The sequence below is a fragment of the Thermobia domestica genome, chromosome 11 (assembly GCF_964235325.1).
Source record: "Thermobia domestica chromosome 11, izTheDome1.hap1.1, whole genome shotgun sequence".
In the NCBI taxonomy this organism is placed as follows: domain Eukaryota; kingdom Metazoa; phylum Arthropoda; class Insecta; order Zygentoma; family Lepismatidae; genus Thermobia; species Thermobia domestica.
The window spans coordinates 186,877,447-186,894,130 of NC_137464.1; the positions used below are offsets into that span (position 1 = coordinate 186,877,447).

The window sequence follows — 16,684 nt, forward strand, 5'->3', positions numbered from 1 at the left end:
TATATATGTGTGTGTGTGTGTGTGTGTGTGTGTGTGTGTGTGTGTGTAGAGAGAGAGAAGGATAGGTAGGTAAATAGATAGATCTACGTAATTCCATTAGGAAACAAAGAAACAAACCATACAATATAGACAAAAGCAATTTTCTACTGGATACCGCAAGTGTCAAGTAGAGACCTACACAGCATCCTAATGCAACGCGTTGTAATAAAATTAGGTAACACTGGGAAAAATCTCAGAAACGAATTATCCAAGATAGATAGTTGTCAAAAAGAATTGGAAAGACCTTAATCAAGCAATGAGTCGACAATTCTTGGTAATGGCATGTATGCTTTTCAAATATAAATAAGACTCACTACTACAGTCATGATATCCCAGTTCTCTTTCTTGATATCTAACCATTTGAGATTAGGATTAACGTTTAATTTGTTCTGAGAGATCATATGTTTAACAACACTGTAGCTGTAAGAGTTTCTAAAACAAAAATAGTTAAACTAAAATTTAGTATTCCTGGTTATAACTGGGTAAAATTTACTGTTACGTCTGGGTATAACAAACGATTCTGGGAACTCGAAATATTTTAACAACCGGTTCTAGTGAACCGGTGCGAACCGGCTGAATAGCACCACTGATTATGCCTCCTCTCTTCACCATGCATGTAATACTATCTCTTTATTAAATAAATTACTTCCCGCTACCTTTTCACAGTTTTGCCGCTACAGATGACAAGAAAGATTTGCATTTGCCCATTCCTTACATTACATGCAAGAGATACCATGCATTTTTTTCACCTCAATGATATGTGTTTCGTTTGTTACAATTAGACTTGTTTTCTTTATGAAACGGAAACTATAGTTACTTATGATGCGAAACATTGTATTTTCGCCCTTGTATTCTAGGAATGAAAAATACACAGAAACACGTCAAGTGGAATCAAAATACTTTATTAGTTCTTTCACACACGGCACGGTTTCAGACCGCATGACTACCTAACTTGGCGTTCTGTATTTTCAGGTAGCAATATATAATTCACTAGATACCATCAACGAACCAAGATTCAGCATCATAAGGAAAGCATTTTTGTAAAAGCACTTGAGATTTTAGGAAAAGTATGACTCATTGCTCTAGAAAAAAATCTCTCACTATTTTTGCAAGAAGTAATCAAACTTTAAACTAGAGTAAAATCTACATATCAATTACAATTTATCAGCATGGATATTAAACTTTATTGGATGCATTACTTAAAGAACAGTTACAAAAATAGAATAAAAATTGCGTGAAATTTCGGGAATCTTAAGCCCGGAATCTCTCCTTAAATACGCCACTGTGGATATCCGTTAAGTACAGTAGTTCTTGAGACTCGTTTTGTCATCCTGACAAACGGATGCATGGAGAGGTTAATACGTATATAAAGGAGTTTAGGTAAACCAAATTCCTGACAAAGAAATTGAAATAATTATTTTCATCATGCCATTTATAACACTGGGTGAAAACTTTGAAGTTTACGTGTACTATAAACAAGTTTACACTAAATTTTTATTTTCTTTCATCGATTAAATAACTCACTTCACAAGTAATATTGTAAAGAATTCGCGAAATTGCTTTTACAATGTCTGAGAACTTCGCTACTAGTCTAAGGAACAAACTTTTTTTTATCATAGGCACCAGCAAAAAACTACATAATTCAATCAGTATATTTACCATATCAATAATATCGGGATTTTACAATGACCGATCATTTCTTGGCATGACGAAGTATCGTACATTTACCTTATATTAGAGCTCCCTCATGGCTATATGCTTAGCGTACGCGTCTCCGACGCGGGAGACTCGGCTTCGATTACCAGTGAAGCTTATGTGCTTTTGATCTCACGTTAAACTATAGGTTTCTGTCTTATATAGTTCCCTGTTGAAAGGGACACTAAATTAATCCAACCTAATCTGCTGCTTTATATTTGAAACCATTAAATATCAAACAAGCCTGTATAAGAATGCATATGCTCGGTACATGATTAGAGCAAAAGTAAGGGATATTGCATTACCCACTGCTAATATATATATATAGACTATATATATATATATATATATATATATATATATATATATATATATATATATATATATATATATATATATATATATATATATATATATATATATATATATATATGGCTACATATTACAATGAACACTCCAACAAAATACGCTTTCTTCTGTGATCTGCACAATGGTTGTCAAATGTACCATTTAAAAGGGAGGACACGCTAGACAGCCGAAATGTTCCTGAACTGCTGAGGTAAAATCACTTGAAGGCCATACAAATGTTTGTGTTTTCCAAAGAAGCAATAGTGAATGCTTTTTCGGGGTTAGAGCGAAAGATGTTATGGACCACGGAACAGGGAGGTGCTGACATATCAACAAGAGACCCATTCTCTATACTGTAGGAGCGTGTGCATGTATGTGTTTGTGTGAAGAAAGAAGAAGGAGACAAGGAGGATGTCTCTCGTGTGTCAGCACGGCGCAGGCGCCGGCGCTCAGCAACCACCCCTGCTCCACTGACATTAATCGCGGGCGTCATTCACTTCAGCCGCTCAGTTACGTTTCGGCATCCGTGCTGTCCAACGAATACGTTCGCAGTCACATTTTTTCCTCTACTGCCGAATTCTATATCTATATATAGATAGATATAAATATATATATACAATTTGAACCCCCAAAAAACATAAAAGAGATATCTTTACGTAATTATTCTGAAAAGTTACGTTAGGAAAGAAAATGAAAAGCTATTGATCAATCAACAAGTGGCTACACATAGTGTATGCTTGGCATTTGTTTACCCCCTATATCAATACTAACCCTCCAGCTTGTTCAATGTGGTTGTTTACCCAATATATTTCAGTGAACACCTTGAGCCCCCTATAGCTGATAAACTAAGCCACATCCATTATATCAAGACCAACCAAGGATTACTGATCACTCAGTGATACAACAGGTTGCTACCACAAAAGGTATGTACTATTCATTATTTATGTATTATTTCACCTTTGTGGTGTTGAAAGTAAGCACATTTATAGGGTCCCGATATCTGTCAGTGTTATATAATATTACATTGGTTTGTGTTGCTCTCACGCTTAAGGACGTTTATCCAAACTTGTATCAGATGCATTAATTAGATGTTTATTTCTCATTTTTTCTGTTTTTTTTTCTTTTTTTTATTTTCGTTTGCTTTAATTTAAAAATACCACTTTATAAATAAATACGAATCCCCACCTTCGCGTTCGTTTTCTCTTATGTGATATCGGCTCACTTCTCACATTTCCCTTGTTGAAAAGAATGTTAATTTCCAGAGAAAACAAATAAATATTGCTTTCAAATTCGAGTTATTTCTTCATTCTTTCAGTTTTGATTGTTACGTCCGTGTCCTGCGAAACCAATTAACTTTCTACACAATGAAAAAATCCGGATAGGATAATGACAGAAAACCATACTATGGCTTAATACATACATCCACCAAACAATATCGGTATATTGGTTTACGCAACTAACATTATTTTAAAATCAGTACACATAATATGTTCCACTATAGCCTTATAACGTTATTTAATGTCCTTGGTTTCGGACTGTCTGTGTGTGTTTGTGGGTTTAAATAGTGATATGAATATGACTAATCGGATAGAAACCTTAATAGTAGTTTAAGTTCCAAATTTTTAATAGAAGGTACCGTCCCTCATACCCTTGGTGTTGAGAGCTCCTTCGTGGCTAAGCGGTTACCGTAAGCGCCTTTGGCATGGAAGACCTGGGTTCAATTCCCGGTGGGAGCTCATGTGGTTCGGATTCCACGTTAATCAGTAGGTCCTGTCTTATATAGCCTCGGTACTGAAAGGGATTTTAAAATCAACTCAATAACCCTTAGTGTTGCTAGCGACGTGAAACAAGATTCAGAAATAACAACTATCACTAATACTACCAATACAATTAAAATAATAGTAATAAAGAATTCAGCTGGCAGCGATTAGCAAACTCGCTCTGGTGAGCGCGATCCTGGGTTCAATTCTCAGGTAGGAATTCACTTTCAACTTGTTGCGAGCAAATCAATGTGCTGTAAATGAAAAAAATAGCTATAAGATATTCAAAGCATGTGTTTGGCGCAATTTGCAAGAGCTAGGAAACTTTAAGGAGCTGCTCTCCTCAAACATTTAGGCTGTGGACCTGGTCAGTTATAGCAACTCCCTCATGGCTATATGCTTATTATATCCCTCTTCGGAGCGGAAGACCTGAGTTCGATCTCCGGCAGAGCTCATGTCGTCCGGACTTCATGTTAAGCTGCAAGTCCATCATATAGCCTCGCTGCTGAAAAGGACACTTAAGCTCTAATCCATCTGATCGGTTACATATTACTCATGAAAACTCCTGTTAGATATGATTGTAAAACATAGGATCTTTTAACATGACTTACTATCGAAAATATTGAAGTTGCTAAACTTTCAAAACATTTCCTATACTCAATCATACACTCACAAAACGTCCGTATCTCTCATGGGTATAGGGTCTATGGTTAGCGTACGCGTCTTCAGCGCGGGAGATCCGGGTTCGAATCCTGGTGGGAAATCATGTGGTTCGGATCTCATAATAAGGAGTAAGTCCATGTTTTATAAAGCGCCACTGATGAACTTGACTCTGTTCTCCAAATCAACTAACCGAAATTTTCGTAACTTTACGCTGATCGCTGAAATAGCCGATGTGGTAATTGAAACGTCGCCGTAATTTTCAAAGTACTCTAAGGGCATTAATTGTTTTTAAACATGATATTTATGTTTATTAAAAAACTAATTGTAGGATTCTGACGTCATAAGTGAATAGTTACAAGTCCTTTGTAACAATTTAAGCAATGCTTTGCACAAGAAGGAACTCAAAATCGTTCATGTAGAACCGGCAGACATCGTAATCATAAAATAAGAGTCTATTAGACAAAATGAAATAAATTTAAACAAAAGACCTAGTTTTAAATTGCTTTTGCTTTGGATCTTTATGCAGCACCGAGGTTAACAAGGACAGGGCTTACTATTAACGTGGGCTTCGAGCCAAAGTTAAGACTTGAATCCTGCATTTGGCAGATGCACAGAACATTGTGCAACATTAGCTCATACAGTGTAGGTTTTTCCTTAACGCACTATCTCGCCTGTAAAAGAGCCGGATTACGGGACAACATAGCTACAAGACCCAGTCGTAAATCTAACAAATCGTATAGAAACTAACGAAGAACTAAAAGAAAAGTATATTAATGGCTGGGATCGAGGGTATCCATAAAGGAATTTATGACTCAAATTGAGTCATTAAAATTCTAGAGAACTAGGAAGAAAATAATTCAAATTACTTAAACAGCAAGCAAAAATGCTTTGTATAAACTATTCATGACTTATAAAAGAACGAATTGTTTCAAAATCGTATCTACGTGTAGAAGGTTACACCTATTAAGTTAAAATGAGTTATTTTATCGAGACGAAGTAATATATTAGAAGGATTTACATGTGGCGATAGTAACTCCTGGCTGGAGTTGTCTCTTACCAATTTCGAGCGGTCCCGGGTTCGATTCCCGGTGGGGACACTCGGTCGAAAAAGTGTAAAACACTTTTTCAGGCCAGCCACCCTGAATGAGGTTTTGCTGGGTTTTCCTCATTCACACCAGACAAATGCTGGGGTGGTACCTAACTTATAGGTCCCAGGCCGCTTCCTTCCTTCCCAAATCCTTTCTTCCTTCCCTTTTCCCGGATAGTGTGCTCGCCGAGGGACGTCATCCCTCAAAACTTGACGAGCTAAATGGCCTTAGATGCCGAGAGCCCAGAAATCTAAATCCTTAATCCTAATATCTTACTTATTGTATTATCCCGTATAAAATACGGCTGTAAAATCTGGACGCTAATTGATAATGATAAACACTTAAAACAAAATAACTAACTAACTCTACGGCCTGTGCAACCCGGAGGTTCAATGCCACGTTCATAAAAGCTCTCCATTGACTTCTATTCTTACCTACCATGATTCGGTTTCTACTTTGTATCCTATTTCTGCGAGATCCATCTTAATATTGTCCTCACATCTGCGCCTAGGTTTTCCTAATAGTCGTTTTGCTATTTGGGTTTCCAGTTAAAACTTTGAAAGCGTTCCTAATTTCTCCATTCTGGCTACATGACCTGCCCAGCTGAGCCTTCTAAGCTTGATGACAATAACAATCTTTAGTAAATTATATAAATTATACAGTTCTTCGTTATGAAGTTTCCGACATTCCCCATTCCCGTTCCTCTTGGGACCGAATATTCGTCTCAGGATCTTGTTTTCAAATACCTTCAGATTACGTTCTCTCCTCACAACAGGCATGATTATCGTTTTATTTGTATTAAGCTTCAAATTCCTCGACAGAATTTCTCGACTACAAAATATTTTGAAATTAACAATAACATAAATTCTCTGCTTGCAGTCAACATTTACTTGAAACAGAACAAAATAATAAATAAGCCTTATTAGGAACATATAGTGAGAAAAGAGACGAATAAATTAGTAAATGAAAAATGTGACGTGGAAATATATAAATATGTGCTCATATTTTAATATCTTAAATGTACGAAACATTTACTTAAAATGAAACATTTAAGATGGATGCCAGGACACTCTACTTGAATAAGAAATAAGTAAGGGAGGCACCCAGTATTGAAAATTTCTCTGCGCAAAATTCCTTTGGGTAATCACAGTAAAGAATGAAAGGATGACATCAAGTTATGAATTAATAAATTGTATAACATTAATTCGAATTTTAATAGTTTGGCAAGTATAAAGTCACCTATCGAGTTTATGCTTATCTGGCATTGAACTTTGTCTTTTAGTGGTAGTTATTCAACAATGATTTACAGGAATCTAATACACAAATATATTCTAACGTCGACATATTACTTATGAGTTTTTATCCATTATATTGCTTGGAGTTCTTGACTCCCACAAGAATGCCAATAACAACAATTTCAAGCTTGTTTCTTTTTTTTCTTTTCTCTTTTATCTCTTTCGTTTTTTTTTTTTTTAAATTCCGTCTCAAAGTCTGCGGGAATATGTGTCGAGAAACAGTCAATCAACTTTTTCAAAGCTTTTAGGTTTGGAGAAGTTGGTTTATCGACAAAAGGATTTTCTTTCACTCAAAGATTAATTCACTATTTGAGTCCACCACAAACTTACTTGGCTGGGGAACGGACGAGGCACTCCTGTAGCAGAGGTAAGCGCTCTAAACGTGAATTTCAAGTGAAAATTGCGGCTTTTTTTAAAAAAAATAACTTACCACCAATGAGAAGAATCGTAGATTAAATCTCACTCAATATGAGCATGTAATAGACAATACTTTACTTCAGTGCTTTCTTTAGAGTTGTTCTCTTTCTTCTACGTTCTAGTTCTGTCAATGCTGCACAACATATTCGTCGCTATATGACTATTGTACGTGCTTTCAGCTTGGGAAGCTCAGGTTCGATTACTGATAGAAACTCATGTAGTTCGGACCTCACGTTAAACTATAGTTCTACATGTAATATAGGCTCGATGCTGAAAACGAAATTAAGTTCTAATCAAAGGATCCATTCAAGAAATCTAACATTTCAGTTTTTTTTCGTTAGTCTTCCTTAGCTTATCCGGATATGACCGACGGATATGAAACTAGACATTGCATTTATTTTCTTGTAAGTAATGAGCATTTTCACTCTTCCGTTCTTTAAGGTTTTTTTCTTTTTTTTTTATGGAAAATGAAAAATCATGTTAAATTTGGCTTTCAAGCGACGTGGGAGACTCGAGCTTGATTTCCGAAGGGAGATAATGACGTTCGGATTCCTTTTTAAGATGTATTTCCATGTCTTACATAATCCCATTTGTATTTTCTATAAACTCCGCTTCATGGAAAATAAGAACTAGTTTCAAAGACTTATATCGATCTCAAAAATTAAGGGCGATTTGTTCCGTTTTTCGACAGTTGACACTGACGAATCACGTAAACACTGAACAGTTTACAGTTTGTTCAATGATATAGCTAAACATCATAAATTCAACGTATATTTTTTCTTTAAACAGTGTTACGTTCAAGGGTTTACCGGGGAGTATTACCCACAGACTTCGAAATTTACCCCTGCTCCGCTTAAATCTATGATTTGGGTAGTAACAGACCGTGTAGAAGAAAAGTGTTTGAAAATACTACTTAAATATATTGACATAGTAACAGCTGACAAAAGCGCAGTACATTAAATCTCTTCGGGTTCTTTGATCGTATTTAGATGATAAAAGCTTAGGTGTTAGAATTTGTTGTCAGTTTCACGACACAGATGGAGGTTATTTACAAACAGTTGTAAAATCCTTCGAATGTATGTATGTCAACACCAAAATATATTTTGAGGTCAACTCTAGATTATGATGCAACAAAATGCATGTATAAAAATATTAACTGTGCGTATGTACATTTATACACTGTTGAAAGAAAGATCTTTCACCACACAATGAGTCGAATAATGACACTACTAAGAAATCAACTCGAATACTCCTCACTGGACGACTGCGTGATATTTCAATTGAAGGAAAAGGTGTTCCAAGTGAAGAATGTTTAATTCAGATCCTTGACCGGTATGCTGAGTTGATTGAGTTGATTTTGAGTCTTACATCCCTTTCAGCAGCGAAGCGACGTGCGACGGGACCTACTGATTAACGTGGAATCCGATCCACATAAGCTTCCGCCGGAAATCAAACCCAGGTCTCCCGCGTAAAAGGGGCGAACGCTAACCGCTTAGCTACAAAGAGAATGGTATGCATGCATAAGACAAAGAACAATCCATTCGGCTTCAATAAGGAATGCCTTTCAAAGAATTCTTACAGTATGATTTAATAATGCACTATACATAAAACAATAAGTATTTTTAATGTATTTAATTCTTTGGTGCATAAATCGTCCGGTATTAAATACATGAGACATTTGCATAATAAAGTTAAAAATAGTTCAATTTCTGTAAACTGATTAGTTCAAATTTCTTCAAAAAACCGCTACTTTCAAAAGTTTTAAATATATTAGATGTAGCTCAAACTAAAATTTCTTGATTTGCCATTCATTTAGAGAAATCTCGAGTGAATAAATAAAAAAAGCATAGTTTTAAAATAATTCTAATTATATGCTTGGCTTACATGTTTCTTAATGTTTCTACTTTTATTCACTTCTTACAAATTTATTTAGTAATCACTTGAACATGTGCATATTCTTCGTTTTTTTTTTCGAAAAAAAAGTAAGGAGAAACAGAAGTAAAAACATGTAAGACGTATTCATAGAACAAAACACTCCTCTCAGTATTATTATTTTAAAGGAATAATACCAGTGTTGTAGTTAGGATCTTGTTACAGGGACGTTGTCTAAATCCAAAATAGACCAACCTGGTTTTATTATAACATTATTCTGTACATTATATCTCGAATAGAAAAATGTATCTTAAAGGTGATTGCTAAGCTCACTCCATTTCCTTTTAATTTTGATGAATAACTTAAAAAGGAATAAATAATGACAAAAATATAGAAAGTAAGCCAAGTATTGTCTACAAAATGTTATTAAATAAACAAATAACCGACTCCACTTTTTCTTCTGGACAAAAAATTTTGAGCACGCAGTTAACAAAGTTATAATTGTTAGGCACCTAAATTTAGACAATATGCTAAAGGTTTTCAAAACAATTATTATTTCGTATAATAGCGTTCTGAAGGTATAATCGCTTATTTACCACATTCTTCATAGGTTTTAAGCTATTCATTAAAATATCGCTTATTTTCCACATTCTTCGTAGTTTCTAAGTTATTCATTGAAGTATCCCTTATTTTCCACATTCTTCATAGTTTCTAAGTTATTCATTAAAAGTCGTTTATTTTCCACATTCTCCATAGTTTCTAAGTTACTCATTGAAGTATCCCTTGTTTTACACATTCTTCATAGTTTCTAAGTTATTCATTAAAAAATCGCTTATATTCCACATTCTTCATAGTTTCTAAGTTATTCATTAAAAGTCGTTTATTTTCCACATTCTCCATAGTTTCTAAGTTACTCATTGAAGTATCCCTTGTTTTACACATTCTTCATAGTTTCTAAGTAATTAATTAAAGTATCCCTCATTTTTCACATTCTTCATATTTTCTAAGTTATTCATTAAAGTATCGCTTATTTTACACATTCTTTGTAGTTTCTAAGTTATTCATTAAAAAATCGCTTATATTCCACATTCTTCATAGTTTCTAAGTTATTCACTAAAGTTCAAAAACTGTTTCTAAGTTTAGCGTTTGAGCCTTAAGTTTTTGGGCCAGGGAGATTTCAAGCCCTATAGGCCTTTGTAAATATCCTTCTGAGTATTCAGGTCATTCCGCTTCCCATGTATCCAAAAATACTTCCCCCGAAAGATTTTTATGAAAGAAATCCTGGTTTTAAATCAGATAAAGATAGGCTTGCTATTTGCATATGTCTTTTCCTAGTTGGAATACATTTTACGGTCAAGATCTTAATCTTAAAAAGCTCGTAATCTCAAAATGCTGTGACTAGGAAATTAAATTCAGAAGCACGTCGTTACTTTTTAAGTTCTGACCTACCTTTTCTCATTGTGTTTCCGGTTGATAGAGAGGTAGAACCAGTGAAATACTGATTAACTAGAGCAACACAGCGTCAAAATGTGCACCTGAATAATTCTTTCAATGCACAGAAGAAACATTTAATATATTACCAACTTCGTACTGTATTATGTTCTAACGAAGATAAACGGAAGGCAGAATTACCAGTATGGTGGATTCTTATTATTAATGTGTATGGAGTGACGGGAGTTGGGAGTGCTTTCGTAATTGATTCAATTTTTGACTAAGAACTTTTAAAAATGTCTCAAAATGATCTCGTATATAAAACCTTATGCGTAGTTTTTGAGAAAACAGAGAGAAACCAATTAATTCGTAAACCAAAAATTAATGCCATGCGAGAACCAAGTCACTTATTGAGGTGAAACTAATCCTGAAATACAGCCTCGTTAAGTTCTTCATTATGACAGTAACAAGAGGGCACTTAGTGTACTTAATGAGATTATACGACAGCCCAAAATTAACTCTTAAATTTTAATTTTTCTTAACTATTATATTGTTTATATTATTCATATATGATACATATATCAGTTGATATATCAGATGGATCTGATCAAAAAGGCAGTTTTTGACAAAATCGAAAAATAGCGAATTTTTGTGATACTACAAAGTTTACCGTGTGTTACCGATAAAGTTGTTCAGGTTTCTTCACTTTGTTGGAAGAAATTGACATTTGCGTGTGTGAACGGTTTGTGAACGAAAACATTTTTGTAGTTTACGATTTTAACATTGTCCATCCATTAGGATTTTCCCCCTCTTTCATTCTTTTCCTTATCACCACGCATGCTATCATGTCTCTTAGGGCACAATTTATTCTCAAACAAATATCTTAACCGCTTCTTTTACATTCTCAAATTACCTCAACTAGTGTTCTCCCCCCTCCCCACTATTCGAAATATTTCCTTATTATACTCCGATCAAAATTCGAAATTGAAATTTGGAGTAGTACATGTAGCCCCTGTTGCCATATCGTAAGTATTTCGTTGAGGTATCCGTTGTACTCTCTACACTTCGCTTAACAAACACTTCTCAATATCTATTACAAGGCTGTAACATTGTAATGTTGTTGTATCTTCTACAGAAATCTTCCACCTGTAGTTCACGATTGGCCACTCTCGGTGCCCTTAATACTTAGGTGACGTAGCTTCCCTTCTCAACATAAATATCTACATGGTTTTGAATGGTCAACTCGTTTCTAATTTTGATCCGAGTATAGTTACTTTACAACCAAGTTACGTTCCGCCAGTCTTCTCTACAAAGTCATTACGTAAACCTACAATCTATTTTTGCGTAACATGTATGTTTCTACTAGAACTGTTATTATTATTATTATTATTAAATCTTATGTCAGTATTAATTAATTATTTTCTTCTGTAACATCATACAAAACCAAGTTTATGAGGGTCTTGACCTAATGTTTACGTACGCTTCAAACCACCATTGGAACTGGTAGTTGACGAATGGGTAATCGAATATGCAAAATTAACTTGCACACCCATACAGAGCATTAGCCAAAATATTATCTTGTTTTCAAGACTGATAGACTGTGCCACCCACAGCTTCCGGCCGCTCTCGTGTTGGTAAAAGATATATTTCACAAGACGCGTGTCGTTATTCTAATATAAGAATAACAGTTGCAGCAGCTCAGGAAGATTTACCACGTGAACGAAACGTATCTTCTTAAGCACTTTTATCTTCCGTAAACAATTTAGTGACTATTCTGATAATGTACCTTCTTCACTTACTATTTTCAATGCTCTCCTAAGAAGTTTGTCCGTGTCCGTCGATTTCCTCAGGGTACTTGCGCTTTCTTCAGTGGCATAACTAAGTGGAAAGCAAACGGGGCTTGTGCCCCGGCGTCAGATTGCGGGCCTAAAACTGAGCAAAAAATTATTTTTACTATAAGGCAATGAAAGAAGTTTTAGCAAAACAAAGATAATAAAAAATTACCACCGAAAATTAATAGGACAACAGCGACTCACAAATCTTAGGATCATATCTATAGAGCATTAGTTAGTTTGAAAGATATCTTTTAGGACATTTTAAAATCATTTGCAGCCAAAAGAGCCCGCAAAGTTAATTTTTTTGTAGAGCTCATCCTTGGCTAAGCGGTTAGAGTACCCACCTTTGGCGTGGGAGGCCCGGGTTCGATTCATGTTGTTCGGATTCCACGTTAGTCAGTAGGTCCACGTCTCATATAGCCTCGTTGCTGAAAAGAGACGTTAAATTCAATTCAACTTAAAGTTTTTGAGTATTCATTTTCTTACATCTATTCAAGAGATTTGTAAAATGTCCGAATATTAATACTCGAAAAAAAGAAACAACTTGACAATTTGTCATAATGAAATATTCTATTCTAAAGCAACAGACTGTTATTCATTCTACACATGTGAACATCCGACATAATTCTAAAAATATTGTGATTTGCAGTTATTGTGACAAGACTATAAGACTATGTCAAGCATGCTACTCGCAGATTACTTGGCAATCAAATGCTAATTAGTTCGGTGTTTTATCTTATATTAAAAATTTAGTTATATATTGCAAGTTTGAAATCTAGCTTTACCCTTTGAATAAAAAATGACATAGGAGAATTAATGTGTGATGCCAATATCAGGTGTAATCAGAGAGCGTTTTGGTTTGGTCAGTCACAGATGGAGCGGGGGAGGGGCTAAGGCGAGTTCTTGCCCAGGGCGACAACTAGCCTAGTTGCGGCGCTGGTTTGCTTCCACATTATCATTCCACCAATTTTTCCATCATCATTCATTTCTTTTAATCATCCGTCTCCCTTAGCTTTCACTTATCTATTGTTCGTCTGTTACACAACAAAACTACTCAGTAGTTTTTTTTTAAAAAAAAAGAAAAAAAACAATGTTCACATTGTGACCCTCTGTACATCTTAGTGCTCACCTTTCATATCCACACAATACTATAAGAAAAATGTAATTTTGCAGCGCTTCACATATATATGTTGGGAGCAATGTTCGAAAACGGCCATTGGCCGAAGAAAGTGATCAATTCTAAGTTTGGACAGATGCAATTATCCAAAGTACGAAGAAGTCTATCATTTCGGGGTTTGGTCGCTTAATAGTATCCAAAGCTAGGTTTGGATAATTACAGTTCATCCAAAGCTCAATTTAGTTATTTCCAGTTGTTCTTGCGAGATGTCATTGCAATTTTTTATTCGTGGCGCATGCGCATTCGGAGAATATAGGGAGGGTAAAGCAGAAGTCAGTCTTCAGTCAGGCGGTAGCTTTATGTGTTAACGTGTATGCTTTCTTTGCCACTCACAATTGTTTATTCGTTGAAGTGAAATTGAAGACCGTGCACAACAATGAGTATGGTTGCAGCAGAAGACTTCAAAGCAAAACTAGACGACTACGTTCGAGCTAGTACAGCAGATAATACGTTCTTGTTATCTCCAGAGAAGTACAATGAATTGCTGTTGGAGGTGAAGGCTTCGCAAGAGAAAAAGAAAAGAGGTGAGTCACTGACGTCACTGGACTATCGTCGCCTGAAGAGATATGATGTTTTAAGTATTGGTGGGGTTGAGAAACTTATCGAAAAACGTAAAGATGGTGATAGTGTTATTAGGTATTTCTGTCACACCGGAGAATTATACAGTGTCATTCATAAAGCTCACATTGACACTGGCCACAAACGTTTGAGATGCTTGGACAAAGAACTTAAGCTAAAGTACTGTAATGTAACACGAGAGATCATCAATATTTATCTCAAATTGTGTGGGCAGTGTCAGTTGAAAAAGAAGCAAAAGTGCAAAGGACTGACTGTTAAACCTATTCTCAGTAATCTGCTTAATTCTAGGGGTCAGGTTGATCTTATCGACATGCAGAGTGAACCGGACAAAGGATACAAGTTCATATTAAATTATCAGGATCATCTCACAAAGTTTCTGTTTTTGCGCCCATTAAAGACAAAAAGAGCATCAGAAGTTGCTTATCATCTGATGGATATATTTTGCATTATTGGTGCACCTTGTATTCTTCAAAGTGATAACGGACGTGAGTTCGCAGCTGAAGTTACAAGTGAGCTGGCCTCAGTGTTTGGGTCGAAAATAGTGCACGGCAAGCCGCGCCACTCTCAGTCTCAAGGAAGTGTTGAGAGAGCGAACCAAGATGTTCGAGACATTCTTATTACATGGATGGCAGAAAATAGCTGTTCGTCTTGGGCTGAGGGTCTTCGTTTTGTCCAGATGAAGAAAAACAGGTCCTTCCATAGGGGCATTAACCGGAGCCCCTACGAGGCTTTGTTTGGCGTTCCCATGAGAAATGGACTTTCGGATTCATCTCTTCCATGTGATTTATTACGAGACTTGACCAATGAGGAAGATCTACAAGAAATATTGGCTCGTGATCCACATTGTGACACCATGCAGGAAGGGGAAGGCTCAGGACAGGATGTACAGAATTCATTGACTCGTGATCCACACTGTGACACCATGCAGGAAGAGGAAGGTTCAGGACAGGATGTACAGAATTTATTGACTCGTGATCCACACTGTGACACCATGCAGGAAGAGGAAGGCTCAGGACAGGATGTACAGTATTCATTGACTCGTGATGTACAAGAAGACACTTCAGGACAGGACGCACAGCATTCATTCGTTCGTGATTCCCTTAATAATCTTCGGCAGGAAAGAGAGACTTTTCCAGAATTTCCAGCTTCTTTAGAGACCATCAACACTGCAATTGTGGAAGCAAATGAATCTCCATGTCCGTGCGCAAATCAAGAAAAAAGATGCAACATCTGCACAAGAAGTGAGAGTATACGAGAGGCACGTGAGGGATCCAAAATACATTTAAAGCGACAAGCAAATGAAATGTTAATGGCGTCAAGTAAAAAATTCCCTCGTGCAGACGTAGGACAAACTGTTCTAATCAAAATCCCAGAATTGGACAGAGGCAGAGCTGCTCCGAGGAACGTCATGGCTGTGGTTATGGGGAGAAACGATAACGATCTCTACCAGTTGGGGACTTCTTCGGGAATTATTAGAAAGCTGTACGCGCGCAATGAGTTCCAGTTCGCAGATGAACAGTTTCTTCAGATCAGTGATGTTCCGCAGAGAGACATTTCACTTAGAAGTGTAGCTGAAGCAGAAACACACTCCAGGCAGGGGTTTATTAAGTGCGGCTGCAGGAACTTCTGTTTGAACAAAAAATGTAATTGTGTAAAGAAGGGTGTAAAGTGTAACTCAAAGTGTCATTCCTCAAGTGCGTGTAGGAACAAGTAACTGGACAGTTGACCTATTACAATGTACTTGAAGAGCCTGTATATGTGGCGAATCTGCATTTCAGTTATTCCATTTTATAACTGTAAGTTCATTATATTTTTTCGCACTTACAGCTTAAAATTTTCAGCACACGTTTTTCAAATTCTTCACTGTTTCATTGTGTTAATAACTGAACTTAAAACATTTAACGCACTTTGCTGTTAATGCTTAATTAATTATTGTACTTATTTTTATATGGTGCATATTTTCTAAAAGTCTTCTAAAAAAGAAAGTAAGCTGAATTAGAAGGAATTAATACGAAGAACTATTTTTATTCATATACGAATTTCATACTTCTTATTTGACAGAATTTTGTGATATACATTTTCATTTCTTAAACATTGAAAAATAAAAATCTTGTAAAATGTGTAAAATGTGAAAAAATTAATAAATTTTTTTCTTATTTTCCTTTCTAAATTGAGCTTTGGATGAACTGTAATTATCCAAACCTAGCTTTGGATACTATTAAGCGACCAAACCCCGAAATGATAGACTTCTTCGTACTTTGGATAATTGCATCTGTCCAAACTTAGAATTGATCACTTTCTTCGGCCAATGGCCGTTTTCGAACATTGCTCCCAACATATATATATATCTTTTATATATTTCGTAATACAGCTCTACAAACAATCATAGCGAAAATATATGCTAATATCTTCTTTTTATTTGTCTTTTGACTGGCAACTCTCTATATAGACCTACATTTTAACTTCAATAACAACCCACCCAGAC

General features: G+C 35.7%; 1 protein-coding gene across 2 annotated transcripts in view; it reads left to right on the forward strand.

Annotated features, from left to right (window-relative positions):
- The first annotated feature begins 2,576 nt into the window (after nt 1-2,576).
- LOC145664609 (allatostatin-A receptor-like) overlaps nt 2,577-16,684 on the forward strand; it is a 190,847-nt gene continuing 176,739 nt past the window's right edge. For both annotated transcript variants that reach the window (XM_081731422.1, XM_081731421.1), the window contains exon 1: nt 2,577-3,005. The gene's annotated coding sequence lies outside the window, so the exon portion shown is untranslated. The remainder of the gene's footprint in view (nt 3,006-16,684) is intronic.